This window comes from Dermacentor variabilis, chromosome 6 (assembly GCF_050947875.1).
Source record: "Dermacentor variabilis isolate Ectoservices chromosome 6, ASM5094787v1, whole genome shotgun sequence".
NCBI classification, from domain to species: domain Eukaryota; kingdom Metazoa; phylum Arthropoda; class Arachnida; order Ixodida; family Ixodidae; genus Dermacentor; species Dermacentor variabilis.
This window is the reverse complement of record NC_134573.1, coordinates 87,055,672-87,067,062: the sequence shown is the minus strand read 5'-3', so window position 1 is coordinate 87,067,062 and position 11,391 is coordinate 87,055,672.

Sequence of the window (11,391 nt, the reverse complement as noted above, 5' to 3'; positions counted from 1 at the left end):
GGATCACTTCGGTTACTTGTGTGACCGTTGAGAGGCCACTTTTAAAGCCGTGTTGTGGAGGTATTATTATATGTTCTTGCTCGGGAAATACAGTGATGCGTTTGAAGATAATCTGTTCCAGTATTTTACAAGATCTGCTGATAAATGAGAACGGCCTCTAGTTAGAAGGTTCGTTGCTATCGCTGGATTTATCTATAGGAATCACCTTCGCTTTTTTCCAGTCATCTGGTAGTTGTGTGGACGCGAGTGATTTACGGTGTATAATAGCAAGATATTGGCTACACCATTCTGCATGTATTTTTAAAAAACTCATTCGGGATATTATCTGGCCCGTCAGCTTTCTCGATGTCGCGATTAAGCAATAGATTAAGAACTCCGGCATTAGTCATGCTTAATGAATCGATGGTTTTAGGTGAGCAAGATAGGGAGGGAAGTAAGCCATTATCTGAAGGGAAAACCGAAAAGAAAAAGTTATTGAATGTGTTCGCTCGAGCCGCTTTCTCTTCTAGAGACCGTTTGGGTGACACATCTGAACATGGGCGAAAGTATTTCCAAAACCTGCGTCGTGGGTTGTTGGTAATGAAGTTGGGGAATGTTGTGCTGAAATAGTGATGTTTTGCTAATTTTAACTTTCCTTTGAAGTCAGCGAGAGCGGAGGTCAGTTTGGCTTTCAAACATTGATTCGGCCTTTTTGTTTTAATGGACTATTTACTTTATGCTTCGCTTGAAGGACCTCACGCGATATCCGTTGGTTTTTCTTTTGTGCTTTGCAACGTTTCATCGGGATAAATTTTGTTGTGCAGTGTAGCACGAATGACTTAAATTCATGCAACAAAGTGTTGACGTCACAACACGTTTGTGAAGCAGCTTGGAGAAAAACATCGAACTCGTGTACCAGGTGAGTGAGAAACGGTCATGAGCTGCACTATGAAAATCAAGTACAGCATGCTCCACGTTTAGCTTCCCTGTGTTTCCTCAAAGCGATAGCTGACATTTAGGCATGTCGTGGTCCGATACACCGCCGACTATTGCCGTCTGAATTGCGTGAAGTGGGAAATGGTTACTTGTGAATATGAGATCAAGTATGCTATTCGTAGAGCCTTCTGAGCGAGTTGGCTGGTCAACTACCTGTTAAAGGTTGAACTTTGGCATTAGATCCGTAAGTGCTGCGGGTGTGGCTGAAGTGTAGTGCATGGTACTCCAGTTCAGATCTGGTAAATTTAATTCCCCCATAAGCGTCACTCTACTGGTAGGAACGTGGAGCTGCATATATTCCTGCAAGGCAGGCACGCCTTCAGATCCACTAGTAATGCTTCGATAGACGCAACCAGCAAATATACCGGTGTCATTGTACAATATTTTACAAAATACAGCCTCCGCGTTGGAGACTTCACGGAGTGGAACGAATGGAATATTCTTAAGAAGGATGGCCGCGCCACCACCACGAGACAGCCTATCTATGTTTACGAATAACAGAATAACCTGGTGGAGATATCTCGCGATTGAATATATCTGGGGATAACCAGGTTTCAGTGATGGCCACTATATCCGGATTGTGTTCTAGTAACCATCCTTCCAGAAGTTCTGCTTTGTTTACTATGCTTCTCGTATTTATGTTAAGGACTGTTAGGGTCTCAAGTTTCTTTGTTAGAGTCTCACATTTGTTTGACTTCGGGTTGATGGACGATTTCTATGGTTTTTTGTAGTGACACCCTCTCATTTTTTTGTGATCCCAAACAAATACGCCATCATTAGTGTAGAGCTTATAATATGATAAAGATACTATTTTGTCTTTTTCCCGATTGGGGTTTGTACTATCCCAGAGTTTCTTTGTAATCTTCCGCAATTTGCGGCTTAAATCCTCTCCGATAGACAAGTTGGAGCCTTTGAGCTTGTAACATTTTCGTATTACTTGAGTCTTCTGTCTAGTATAGAGAAGCTTGAATATGATTGGTCTGGTTTTATTTCTTGGATATCTACCTAAAAGGCGGATGCGCTCAATACAAACGGGTTCCACACAAAGAGTGTTCTTAATTAAGTTGTCGTTCACAGCCACTTCTAGGCTTTCACTAGTTTCTCCCTCTGTTTCAGGGAGGCCATATACTAGTAGGTTTGCTCGTCTGCTCCGATTTTCTAAGTCTTCAGCTCTCTCTTCAAGCCTTTCCAAGCGCACCTTCATATCTGTTATCTCACATTCAGATAATGACACCTTTGCCTCGATTGCTGTTAACACGTCTAACTTTTGATCCACCTCAACGCGGCATCCCTCTTTAATATCTTTAATATCAGTGTCTATGTCCCTAAGTTCTTTGGTGATCTGGTTTATGTCAGGTCCCTGGTGAGATTCTACATCACCGCAGAACAATAGCAGTTCTCTCAAATACAATGTGATGTCGATGCAAATTGAAATAGAACCGACCGAATCAATGGAAAGGCAAGTCCATGGGCACGGCAGCAATAGCAGTAATGGGTCGTTTGATCGATACCATAAACCATATCGTCTCAATATAATTGTTCATCCGACTCTCAGTAGCCAAACAATAAGTTTTGGCTATTTTAGACCCTTCGTTTGGACATCTGTTCGCATTAACCAAGTTGTCTAACGTAACAACCCAACTAGTGCGAAAAATGAAAACAAATAGGCAAGTGCCATGTAGCTGGGCAGAAAGAAGGTATATGTCGAAGTTTGTAGCAAGTCTCACTATATATTGCATTTTGCATAAATACATAATTAGGTAAGAGTATTATCAAGTTGTGAAATATTCTCACAGCAAAAGTGTCAATGGGAAAATTGTAGACCCGCGTGTAAAATTGTCGATCCAGCTTTCTGATGCCCAATACGCGCTACAACATCGTTTTTATGCCTGAAAGAAGCCCGCCAAAGCACGCGGAAAATGCCGCGCGACTTGACGCGCGGGATTTTTTGTGATATGTATGTATGTATGTATGTATGTATGTATGTATGTATGTATGTATGTATGTATGTATGTATGTATGTATGTATGTATGTATGTATGTATGTATGTATGTATGTATGTATGTATGTATGTATGTATGTATGTATGTATGTATGTATGTATGTATGTATGTATGTATGTATGTATGTATCGGTACTGTTATTTGAGAACAGCCAAATCAAGAAACCAAACACCTCCATGGCACATAGATAACGTTAAGTATGGGGTGGTGGTGAAAAGCATTTATTGGGCTATATATACAGAGAGGTGCTCGGGGAGAGACCTCTAGTTGTTCGCGCCCCTTGCAATGCTGGGCAGAGTCTCTCATTCCGGGACACCGTTGGTCTTGGCCGCTACGCAGGTCCGCCGAACTAAGACTTGTTGGGCCGATAGTTCCTGGCAGCCGAGTAGGGCCGCCTCCCTGTTCTCTCGGGAAGGGGAAGGGGCGAGGGGGGAGAGAAGGATTTTGCCTGCATGCCCAAACCATGTCGAATGTTTCGGCCACCTCCCCACAGAAAGAGCAGCGGCCATCAAAAGAAGGGTCAAAGTGCTTGAGAACCGCCGGGCACAGCAGGGTGTTTGTAAAGAGCCTAAGGAGAGTTCGTTCGCCAGCTTTACCCAGTCCCTTCATAGGAACCGGGTAACGGCGGTGTTCGGCACGATAGTGATCAGTAATCTCTTTAAAAGAAAGAAGAGGGCTGTGATCTGGGTCAAGGTCCTCCCAAGTGATGCCTGGTGCCCGGCAAGTCGGTGCGCGGGCTGTATCATGGGCGGCTTCGTTACCTGGCATGCCTTGGAGGCCGGGGACCCATATTATTGAGCGATGAGTTGGATCGCAGTCGCGAATACAGCGGCGAAGAATTTTGTCGGCGAGAGGAGTGATCCAACCCAACTGAAAGTTATGACAGGCTCCACGGGAATCTGTGAGGATAAATTTAGAGTCGGGATGGGCGGCTGCGAGGGCGATCGCCACCTCCTCCGCATGCGTTGAGCTGGGTGCTTTGAACGAGAGGCCGTCCACTTGTCTTTCCTTGTGTATGATTGCAGCCGTGTACCATCCCCCCCTGGAGTGGTTGGGGCCTGCAATATCGACGTAGAAGACGTGTTAGAAGACGATGCAGGAAGGGGTGCACTCGTGGGGCGCCATGTTGCCGTCTTCGAGGACTGCGACCATTTCGCCGCAGTGTCCACAGCGATTGTCTTGAGGATTCGGGCATAAGTCCGGACGGTGACCGATGGTGCCGCACTGGAAACACGCGGGAATAGACCGCTTATATTCGCGCACCACAGTCACCGCACTGTTATAGTGCACGTAACGCGGTACTCTGTGTCCCACGAAGGTGAGCAGGGCAATCGTCGACTTCCCCAGCTTGCGGATGCAGGCTATCTCTCCTCCACGCCACTGGACTTTAGATTTCAGGGTGGTAGAAGTTTCCTGCTCATGGGCCGTAATAATCCCCCTGCAGACTTCACCGATGACTTTGGCATGCCCGACCACCGGGATGGGGCCTTTCGAAGCACTGAGTGTAAATTCACGAGCGAGCGCGTTCGCCACATTGACGTCTTGAGTGGTGGCAATGACAATATTCTGGTCCCAGATGGGCCAAACACTAAGAATGTCCACCGAAGATGGATTTGCATAGGCAGAGAGCAAAGCACCAAGCTCACCGTTCTGCAGGGCTGTCTTCGGGGAGATCGTCACTCTGGGCTTGATGACAATCGTGAAATCTTCTTTGCGGAGTCGAGGCATAGCGGTGGGCCACCATTTCTTCGATCCCGCTGCTTGCGAGAGCTGAGGGTTGGACTTTTCAGGATTCGTAGGCACAGAAACGCCGGAACTCATGGAGCGTCCGTTGACCGCCGAAGTGTTCGAGCGTTGCTGGCGTTTACGAAGTGCCACCAACGAGAAAAGGCCTTCATCCACTATCTCCTCCATCGGAGTGGAAGTTTCAAGCGAAGACGGGGCTTCTGCGACGATTTCTGAGCATGTCATCGTCTCGGGATTGTACCCGCACCAAGCAGAGGCCGACATGGCGGTCACGGAGAACGACGGAGACCGAGTCCGGGGCGTTAGGCTCAGCTGGGCGAAGGGACGGCGACAAAAATGGGCCTAAAAGGTCCCAAAAATGGCCCACCTACTCCAGAGCGGTATCTTCGGGCGCCGGGTGATGTTATCCGTCTAGTAGAGGCAAAATTTCACGGAGTCCCTTGGAATTTTCGGTAAACCGGAGGAAAATTGCCGGAGCCGATGTGAGGCGCGTCCGCTCGCTCCGCGCTCGCAGCGTTCCTCAAGTATGGGGTAGCGGCAGCAGCATGAGGATGGCTCCTAATAAATTGAGCTTCACTAAGTTAGCAGCGTTAACTCACTTCAGTATATGTACAATGTCTCCTACAATTATTTCATTGTCATGTAATTTCAACCTAAATATCTCATCAAATACTTCTACACCACATTTTCCTGTTCGAAATATAAACAGTAATGATAATTTAGCGATTACAAGCGCCACATTTATTATAATGAGTCATATAAGTTTATCTAATAATATATATGTTCAGGAATAATCTTAATCTGCTTTTAATGTAGGATTTCATACAAAGGGGCAACGAAATTCAACAAATATATGAAGTCAATCTGCACCCAATCATTTAACACTGGGGACCGCACTCCATGCTAGGTTTTATGTCTCCAGATAGGCACACATATCAATTACAACTACCACAGATGATCCTTACACTTAATTTTACTTTAACGCCTCGAATTTCTAATACAAGCAATATCTTTGGTTATAGAACGAGCGCGACGGAACGGCTTGAAAATTCTGATTCCTTTTATGGACAAAATATCACACGAAATTGAGCACGGTATATTGCTTTACTCGATTGCGCATTACCACGGCCAACAGAAAGACACTTTTTAGTGAGATAAGATCTCACAATTTGTCGACGATAAATAGGAACCATGACACCAACTTCATGAAGATGACTCTTGAAGCCATGAACGACGAAGGCATCCCGTAAGGGGTTTCTGCACGTGTCCACATTGTTTAAAACAATTCGAGGACTTATTACTTCTTTGAATTATAGGTGTTCTAAAGGAAAGGAGACCTTTTAACATGTATGCTTGTATTTGTATCATTTGAAGGTAAAGTTCTCGTGTGCATTAAAACGAGTGGCACACTACTCAGACAACATCCACATTCTGTGGTTGGATTCTCTCTCCTTTCCGTTCCTTTAAATTTTATGAGATGCGAATTTGAATCATCAAGCCTTTATTGCATTCAATATATGCCAAAAACAACATAATACACTTCCTCCAATCTACGCAATCTATACAAATATATTAACCGAATGATGAATAACTGGTTTTTTATGTACAGGAGTTGATCTTTTTAATCGCTGTAATATTGTCCTTTTTAAATAGAAGCAGCATCTTATCTGAATTTTAGCACTGAAGCAAACGCCTTAAGTTCGCTCAAATAGACCATCCACGAATACTGCCGCCTCAAAAGGCATATGAAAACTTAACTGAAAATTTATGCAACTACCTTCCTTGTACAGCGTATACTTCAACCAACATATCAATACACCTCTGCATTGTTAATATGTATGACTGGTAAAAGATTCGACTGACCATTTTCGACAGCTCTAGTGCGCTTTTACTGTACGGTTTACATTGGACCGGACAAAGTGGGCCCTAAAAGACATTCGCCTTGGTAATTCACAGCGCTGCGCTCAAGCTCAAATTGTTCGGAAGCATTCCCACTTTGAACACTGAAAGGTGGAGGAGGGGTTATGTGATTTACATGTGGCAGAACTTCGGTCACCTGGGTACTCCGATTACATTGGGAGAATCTAGCACGTTCGGAAGGGACAGCCTTTGGCTCACTCGAATATCGAGAGGGATCCGCATCACTACAAACTAAATTCAAGCGCGGTAGGAATGTACTGCCTTCATTGTTCAGAAAAGCTCATCGTCCGGTACTTTGATGCTATAGTTGACTAATTCGCTCGAAAACAGTGGCGTCCTTTTTAGCCGTTCACCGGTAAACTTTAGGATGCACCGACAAGCTCACTCACTGTGCAGCCCGGGACCTAGTGCTTTCGTACAGATATATGGTTGCTCAATTTATATTTTCCTGACCTATTTACTCAGGGAGGCATCGGTGTCTCACTTAAATACATGACTATGACATGACAAGCAGCGCTAAACATTTAATGTGCTTCTTCACACTCGGTAGTCTTGTGGTTTTTCTGGCGCAGCCTTTAAGCAGCCCCATGCTTATATCTCTTCACACTGACCATCCTCAGCTGCGGTACAAGAATGACACGTCGGTCAAGCAAATATTGATCCTACAAATGCCTTTTACTTGCTTTCTTGGTGGTTGCTGCAGCTTTACGCAAGGTAGGCCTGACGTAACTATTTTTAGCAGTGTTGATGTAGTGAAGGTATTTCTTCCGCCTTTGGTTATCTCCCATTTACTGGGCTGTCCTCGTCTTCGATTATCTCCCCGAATATAACAATGAAGGACTTGGGAACTTCTTCAGGTGTTTGTTTGGGATATGGTGCTCTTGATTGCTATACTCGTTGCATGCCACCGGTCATGCCTACTTCTGTATGCACTTGAATTCGCCATAGTTACGGCACAGTAAGCAATTCTCGGCGGCGCAGCCTCATGCGATCACCCGGAATCCCAGGGAATGGGTGATTAGTTTTCATAATGAGGGCACTAGCTGTTTTCGTTCTCTTTTTGCTGCTATCACAAAGAAATTGCTAACAATGAATGTTTTCAACCGAATATTTGAGTATTGTTGCTGGAAAAGGGACTTAATAAATATTTTAGATGTAGCGGTATTGACATCAGTGTGTCGTCTCTACACCTTAGTTTACGCCGTAATACATAACTGTGGTATGTTAAAGTCAAAGCTGCGGTTTCAATTGTGAACAGTTCTAACTAGCCTTGTTTTTATTTTATTGAGTGTGTTTTAACAAAGGTACTTAATTTGTATAAATGTCCGCTTGCTGAGCGAATGTGCTTAGTATTTTTCGCTCCACACAAGAGAAACATTCTTTCTGGGTTTTTCACCGTGGCAGTGCATAAATTTTATTGCGCACAGGTTCGCAAGTACGTCATTATATACGTATTTCCGAGACCAGACAAGACCATAGAGTGGCGGCTAAAATCGTCATTGCTCTTCACATAACGGTGGTGTCGAAAGTGAGAGCCTGCTGCTTTCATGATGTTATGCGTTCAGGGTTGGCGCAACAGCTGATGTCTGCTGATTTATTTATACACAATTCGCGTACTTTCTCGAACCCCTTGTAAATGTATACATAACCTTGTGCCCTAGTATGCGAGCTGCCGGACTATTGCTTAGTGTTCAACTGCTGTGCAAGCCTAATAAGCACATTGCTTCACAAGTGTTTCTCTAAATTCAAATCACCATTTGCACAACTTCATTATTCAAGTAGTTATCAGGCACCTTGTATGACTCTTGTTGGCGATAAACGTGAGCTAATCAACCGTCTGCCTGTAATTATAGTAAACAAAGCAAGTATTTCGTGTGTCTATTTCACCACATTGTACACTTCGCAATAAGCAGCTTTGCTGTGGGCTACAAATGTATAAAACAAGTGTGCGTCCAATTTCAATTATTGAGTAGTTGAAACGCTATTCATTTATCAATTATTCATACTGCTGACCTGCGTGTCATCCGTGCTGGAGGAAACGGTATTCTAACAAGCAATGAAAAAAAAGATGATTCCGCAACTGAGAGAGAAATTTAAACAATACGATGAATTAATTAAACAAAGATATTTAGGAATACCAGCATATATATTGGCACTCAATTTCGTGTACGATATCACATGCGTTAAAAACACTCTAGGGTAGAGCTGTCTCGTGCGACGCAGTTTCAGGCAAAAAGCTGTACGTGCATGCCTCCTTCGTGGCACAGATTGAAGCGAATCCGGGAAATGAATCCTTCTATGAACATTTAACAAGTAACACTCACCCGAGCAGTTCTTGTGTGGATGCCGAAATAGTTAAGCAAACGCCATTTCGGTTCCTCTCTATTCGCCTACTGCGGCTTCGAAGAATGCACAGGCACAATGTTTACTCGGCGCAACAAAACAAAATGCACTTCGTATGTCATACTTGCCCCCTTTCCGTTTTCTGTTCGCTGTAGCGAACTTTTGGTACTCTCCTAAATTCTTTAGAGAGGCAGTTCTTTGTTGTGCAGCTGTGACGGCACTCTTTATATACGTCATGCATGAAAAACACGTTTGGTGCTCTTCACTTTACAAAATTATTTGCCATGGAGGCTACGTCCGGTGCGCAGAGAAGCGAGACGCAAAGTGCGGGACAATGAAATGAAGCAGCGAAAACGAGAAAAAAATTGCTGTTTAATGCGCCAAGCAAGTGAAGCTACAGAAAACTCGATGCAACATACTACCCATGAAATCTAGTCTTCGGTTCGTGTCTTATCTGAGGCTCCTGTAGAAAAACCGTCTCTGGTCATGTCGACGAGCCTGGCTGACAAGCTCTAAAAGAATTCTAGATGGTTTCGCTTCCAACAGCAGACTAGGAAGGAGAATCGTTTTACTAAACATGCCCTAATGTTTACCGGATTTCAGCCTATTTGTCGGCTGTCGCCGAGTTTTGCCTTCCTAAACACGACGACACCGCCTCTATATTGTAATTTGCATCGGCTGCCCGCAAAGTGCATTTGCCTCCGTTGCTTTGTCGTTAGGATGAATATTTTGACGATATCATCTCCTCTTCCGGCGTTTGCTTTTGTAAAATTTATATGGTGTACAAGTAATAGAAAGAGTTGCTAAGCTGTCAGCATTTCGTTACAGTTCCCGTGGTAGTTTGCTGCTACACATTTTCTAGAAATAATGCACAGGGACAATGCCTTGCGCAGGAACGTAAAAAAAGCAAATAACTGCGGTTTTGAATGTAGCTTTCAAAATATGGGCGCGAAATATGGAAATACCGTATGTAAACACCTATGCACCAAACAACAACGGCAAGCACACAAATCACAGTGGAAATAGATGACGCATGGTCGATATTCTTGAGTGTTACGTGAGCATCTAAAAGCTGATTTCGTTATGTTATGCATTAGAGTGCTTTATCCAGAGCAGGTATTACGTAAACAGTCGTTCGCTAGTGGGCATATTCTTTATTTTTGATGTCAATGTCAAGTTACTGAAATTCAGATGTTGCTGCCTGCTGCGGGAAATATCGAAGTGAGTCAAATGGTAAGCATTGCGACAAAGTTCCATGTTCAGTACTTTATACCTGGTTTTGGTTTCCCGTAAAGGTTTACTTCAAATGAAGAGGCAAGAAGCGATGCTTAATTAAAGAAAAGTATCATAACCACATGTTTAGAGAAGCCCGTTGTTTGCTTCTTTCTTCATGTGAAGTAGGTCATCTTTCGAGATTTAGTATCGGTATGAATAAGTTATAGAATTCAATCCATTACATGCTTGTACAGAAAATGACTTGCCGTATAGCGTTTGATTTGCATTACAGCTGCGCAGAAAAGTCTGTGTTGCGTGCGAATTGAAGTAGTGTTCTGTAGCACCTGGTTTCATGTGCAAAATAATATAGGTGTTCATGTCACCTTATCGGAGTCCCGCTTGCAGTAAGAGGCGTGAGCCTTCCGGTTGCAAACCTGGGCATGCATATACTAAGAGGTGGGAATTGGCTTCTGTCTGAGGCACGAAACATTTCAGACATATTACACTCAGAAGAAAGCTCCACCAGTTCCTAGTGCAAGTGACAGGTGGTGTAAGGCCCACCCCTATCGGTAGCCTCTTAAGCACTTCCTCCGCCCTGTGAAAGCGTGCGTGTTCTGCTGGAGAAACATTTTACATTCAGGAACAAGAACGTACGTTTGAGGTGGAAGGAAAATTAAGGACAATGATTTCTGAGCTGCAGATCCTGAAGTAACCATTTTAGAAAACGAAATCGGGGTCACAGTTAAGTTCACTATTTTCTTAAAAACCACTGTGCTAGGGCTCTTAGATAAGAAGTGCGTACATTTGATAACAAAAAGATGGGCATTTAGAAAAGCTGAACAAGAAAGATATGTTCCACAAGTCCATAAAAAAGAAAAAAAAACGAATGTCGCGTGAAAGAACCGATTAGTTTTAGCCAGTAAAGACGCATTTTCGAAGAATGGTTTCGCGCAAGTGATTTTAGCTACGTGTGAGGCAAGGGTGTTCCAATCTGATAGTGTGCGGGAAAAAATGTCGGGCCAAAACATTCATATGGTGGCGGATTAGCCAGCAAAGCCGTTTCTGCCGCTTGGACGCCGACTCCAATGACCTATCTTGATGCTTACCAGCGGCCTCCAGTGTGCGACCTTCATCGGTAGCTTACGCTAGACTCTGGCGATTAGACTCTCGCATCTGCTCTCGCTGACG